The 5,460-nt window shown below is 49.7% G+C and overlaps 1 long non-coding RNA gene across 1 annotated transcript; it reads left to right on the plus strand.

Moving 5' to 3' along the window:
- The first annotated feature begins 355 nt into the window (after nt 1-355).
- On the plus strand, nt 356-4,805 carry LOC125714534 (uncharacterized). The gene is made up of 3 exons (XR_007383771.1): nt 356-1,121; nt 1,236-1,532; nt 3,197-4,805. It is a non-coding gene; the product is annotated as an uncharacterized LOC125714534 (long non-coding RNA).
- Nucleotides 4,806-5,460: the final 655 nt, after the last annotated feature.

Below are 5,460 nucleotides of genomic sequence, written 5' to 3' on the forward strand. Positions count from 1 at the left end.
GGGGAGGTCACTGGTCTCCTAATGACTTCCTCACGGGTCGCAGGCCTCCAGATCGAGCTCTCCCTCTATCACTCTCTCTCTCCCCCTTTTCGCTCTCTTTCTGTCTTGAGCCATGACCCCCCCCATCCCCCCCCCCACTGCCCGGATGAACGCTTCGATGGCCACCTTTCCGCTCATTGTCCTTAATCAAGAGCTGGGGGCGCAGGGTCCAGCAGGGGCAGCTCATTAACGCTTGGAGGCCACCGCCCTCTCAGACAGTGTGAGGGGGTGGGGGGCGGGGGGGGGGGGGGGGGGTTGGCAGACTACGGCCCTCGCCTCCCAAACGCCGTCCTTAACCAGAAGCCAGGAACGTGGATAAAGACCGATAATCATTCTCAGGAGGCGTCTCAGAATCGGAGGGTGATTTCATGGGGAATAACAGACAGAGTGATTGATAATCTGCCTCGTATTCAAATCTGACAGCTTTTCTTTTTCCCGCCTCAGCCGAAAGAGGGAAATCGAGGGAAGGAAAAGCGGATAAGAAGAGAACGGAGCTGGCTGGCTGGACATGTACGCGGGTTTTATCAGACGGGCAGCGATTCGGTGAAAACAGCAGGAGGATATGAGGTCAAAGGCGTCCTCCCCCCACGAAGAGCAGAGGCTGTTTGAAGCCTTGCGGGCGGATGTGGGGAGGTCTGAGTCCGCAGCCGGTATGAGAGCGTGTGAATCCGCCAGCACGCTCTCCTTTAATATTTAACGCCATTATTAGCTGGAGCACAGGCCCGCCCCCCCAAGCTGCACTGCACCGTATGAATAACTAATGAGCCCGATTATGCTAATCAGCAGAACCATGGCGCACTGATGACCTGGAGCATTCCGACCGCCTGCCTCTGAGGGTCCGCTTCTTTCATGATTGTTGTGTTTTGTGCGCTCTTCCCATCTGCGTTAGGCAGAAACGCAGACTGCCACGTCCGTGCAGGTCACGGCAAAGTCAGCTTGGGTTGCGACCAGCCTCACAGCCCCCCTCCATCCCGGTGTTTCACCTGTGCTGCTCAACCTCCAGGACAGAGGAAGCGGCTCGGCGTGAGGCAGATGACCCAGGTGCGAAGGCGCGGCTCAGCTGCATCAGAGAGCTCCGGATGGTGAGGATTCTTCCGGAATCCACGCCCTCCCCCCCCCGCCCTGGTCTTAGGAGCTTATCACCACATCATGCTGAGAGTAAATGTGAGTAAATGTCTTTTATTCCCCTTCTCTAGTGTATTTTGACCCTGCGATAAAAGCGTGCTCACGGAGAGCCATGCGGAGCGCGAATGGGTCACGTACGGCTGTATTCTGCCGCCATCTCCAGCAGTCCCGCCACCCCGGCACCATAAAGAATTCCAACGAGACAATTTTGCGGCGTGGCGGCGGTGGCAGCGAAGCGAGGGGCTGACAGCGGCTGTTATTAAAGCGCGGGCACTGACCGACCGCTTTCAGAGTTATTAAAGTGCCGCAGGATTGTGTCTGTGATAGCCTGCACCAGGCGGCCCCCGGCCGCAGTGTCCTTCACACAGGTACATTACAGCGGGGGGGGGGGGGCATGGTCAATGGGAGGGGGGCTTAGGCCCGGCTATAGAAGCTGTCATCATCTTCATCGCTGCCATTAGACCCCACAGTGTTTGGACCAAAAATAAACACCTACATCTATACATACGCACGTATGTAAACACATGTATATACAGAAATGCATATGTACCTATGTACATACATCAATGATCATGCTGCTTGATTTCACACATTATAATTCCAAGCATGGACTATTTTACATGATATGAACTATCCCCGTCATATAGCCATTATTTATTCTTAAACGAGCATGTTGCCCAATCATATATCAGGACACATAAGTGCATGATGTCATCATGAGATCACTGTTGTGAAAATGGGGGTGAGGGCACTAATAAGCTCATTAGGGTTACAGGGAGCCATGACTGCCGTCTCTGCAACATGCACAGAGCAAAGAAATGACCAGGTGTGAGAGAGCACAGAATTGGCCAGGGGTGAGAGAGAGCAGAGAAATGGCCAGGGCTGAGAGAGAGCAGAGAAATGGCCAGGGGTGAGAGAGAGCACAGAAATGGCCAGGGGTGAGAGAGAGCATAGAAATGCCCAGGGGTGAGAGAGAGCACAGAAATGGCCAGGGGTGAGAGAGAGCATAGAAATGGCCAGGGGTGAGAGAGAGCACAGAAATGGCCAGGGGTGAGAGAGAGCATAGAAATGGCCAGGGCTGAGAGAGAGCATAGAAATGGCCAGGGGTGAGAGAGAGCATAGAAATGGCCAGGGGTGAGAGAGAGCATAGAAATGGCCAGGGGTGAGAGAGAGCACAGAAATGGCCAGGGGTGAGAGAGAGCACAGAAATGGCCAGGGGTGAGAGAGAGCACAGAAATGGCCAGGGGTGAGAGAGAGCATAGAAATGCCCAGGGGTGAGAGAGAGCATAGAAATGGCCAGGGGTGAGAGAGAGCATAGAAATGGCCAGGGGTGAGAGAGAGCATAGAAATGGCCAGGGGTGAGAGAGAGCAGAGAAATGGCCAGGGGTGAGAGAGAGCATAGAAATGGCCAGGGGTGAGAGAGAGCATAGAAATGGCCAGGGGTGAGAGAGAGCATAGAAATGGCCAGGGCTGAGAGAGAGCATAGAAATGGCCAGGGGTGAGAGAGAGCATAGAAATGGCCAGGGGTGAGAGAGAGCACAGAAATGGCCAGGGGTGAGAGAGAGCACAGAAATGGCCAGGGGTGAGAGAGAGCATAGAAATGCCCAGGGGTGAGAGAGAGCAGAGAAATGGCCAGGGGTGAGAGAGAGCATAGAAATGGCCAGGGGTGAGAGAGAGCAGAGAAATGGCCATGGGTGAGAGAGAGCATAGAAATGGCCAGGGGTGAGAGAGAGCATAGAAATGGCCAGGGGTGAGAGAGAGCATAGAAATGGCCAGGGGTGAGAGAGAGCATAGAATTGGCCAGGGGTGAGAGAGAGCACAGAAATCTTTCTTTTCTCTAACTCTTCTCATCGTTATTAAGTCACTGAGGGCACGGATTAATCGAAAAAACAGGTCTCAGTGAGGTCTATTTTATTGCCACTCTAGGTATGATTATTCTGCTGAACTTCACTGACATTAATATATCTCTACTCTCAGATGTTGCTCCTGTTAGTTGTTTTAAATGTCTAATGCATGCTGTTTATTTTTCCAGGAATCTGGAGTGATAATTTGAGATATCCATGAGAAGTATCCAGTGCTTCTTCTAGTCAATAAGGAAGACATTTTAGAGCAGTAAAATTTGGTAGAGTATATACCAAAGAACATCCCTGTTTGGATGGAGAAACAGCAGTGATTTAGATGAGTGGTGCGTACTCTGATGGTATATTGTCTATTTCAGATGAAGGCTGGTCTGAAGAGAGAGAGATGACCTACAGATGGCGTGATGACCCACAGACACTGTAACAGAAGATAGCACTACACACACACAGGCACACACACATACAGACGAACACACACAGATACACGCAGACACACATACAGACAAACACACACAGACACACACATACACATACAAACAGACAGACACACCCACATACAGACAGAAACACATATACTGTACAGACACAGACTCACACACATACGGACACACACACAGACACACACAGACTTGCACAAATACAGACACACAGACAGACAGACAGACAGACACACAGACATACACACACACACAGACACACACACACACACACACACCGACACACACAGACACACACACACACACAGACACACACACAGACAGACACACACACACACAGACACACACACAGACACACACACAGACACACACACACATGCCAGTTAGGAGGGCGACTGACCTTGTGCCACCACTGGTATTTTTTTTCTCTTGTTTCAAACTATGGAGTTTTGTTTTCTCTCCACTGTCATGTTCCAGCTTTTATTTGCTGTAGATTTATACTGCTGTTGCTCAAAACTGGGGATTGTCAGTAATCTGCATTATTGTTAGGAGTTTGGGGTAAGTTCATGTCATGAAGTTCAAGGCTGTGCAGGTCTGACTACACTAGACCACAAGTACCAGAATTCCATGGTTTCAGCATTCCGTTATGACCCCCAGGTGACTTCGATAACACCTAGCACCTAACACAAATGGAAGGTATTGCTAGTGGTTTGATTCTTTGAGTTTTTAAGTTGGGCGGGGGGGGGGGAGGGGCTGTTGCATTCTTTCCATCTGCCACTTTTGGACTCTTAATCTGTTTCGTTTTCAGGCTGACGTGGCAGCATGGGGAGCCTGCAGCCCGTCTATTCATCATCAAAACTGGAAGTAACGAGGACACCTACAGTTTGCCGTATTACATCAGTCTGCACTCGGTAACTGCTGTCCTTAACAGAGTCTACACAGTTTTGTTGGAGATGACCACTGGACCACTGGTGCAGACCAAAGAGCACAGAGATGTGCGAAACGCAGACCACCGGCACGCAGACCATGCCTGGAATGGAGAAGACCTCCCATGGATTGTTCTTGTGAGGCTTTTGGTCTACCCAGCACCAACAGAAATAATAAAATATCTAATACTATCCATCTAGCTCATGTTCCTCAGACACCTCAAAAATCAGTACTCAGGATCAATGACGCTGATTGTCCGAACATATCGACACATTTTACAAAGTGGCAAAAAATATCGATGTGTGAATTCCCACAGTTCCATTGTTCCTTCATTTCTCTAGTCTTCCGTGCTGAAACATTTGAATGATGCTACAGTGAACTGTATGAATTGCATAATAAATAAATGCTATAGAAATCATTTTTTGTTCTCTGAACTCCTGACCTGCGATGGCTGTGATTGCTTGCCGATAGCGGACACGGCTTGCGCTAACTTGCAGCATGTTTTGGGATGTTGGAGCCCGTCGGCTTTCCCTTCTGTGGGGGCCTGGGGCTACATTGAGCAGGTAAAGACAATCGATTATAATACATAACATCTCTTAATCATTGATTAACAACTGCTTTGCGGAGCAGTGGATTTCAACAATGACCCAACCGTTCAGAGTAGGCACCATGGACAATGAACGGGGACTCCAGGGCAAACTTCTCCCTCTACATATCGTTGACCTCAGGCCCCTCAAAAGCTACACTTTTAGCAGCAAATCACCAAGGTTATCAGTTGCCGCTTCGTGATTTCATATCTGATAAGGGAAAACTTAGTGTTTATCAGTGAGCAAACCACCAAAGCAGTACTTAAATCTTTACTGCTGATAGAAGAATGTCGTAGCACAGTCTTCATGACTGTGGCATGCGGTCGGGGGCACCATCAAGAGGGGTAATGTTAGGACATCGGGGGCCTTAAAAAGTCGGAAACATAACTGGATTGGTTTAGGCTGAGGGCCCTATATTATATGCTTTCATGGGGCCCAACATTTCTAGCAGCATCCCTATGCACAGTGATTAGGCTAGATATCCAA

Source organism: Brienomyrus brachyistius, chromosome 2, assembly GCF_023856365.1.
Source record: "Brienomyrus brachyistius isolate T26 chromosome 2, BBRACH_0.4, whole genome shotgun sequence".
In the NCBI taxonomy this organism is placed as follows: domain Eukaryota; kingdom Metazoa; phylum Chordata; class Actinopteri; order Osteoglossiformes; family Mormyridae; genus Brienomyrus; species Brienomyrus brachyistius.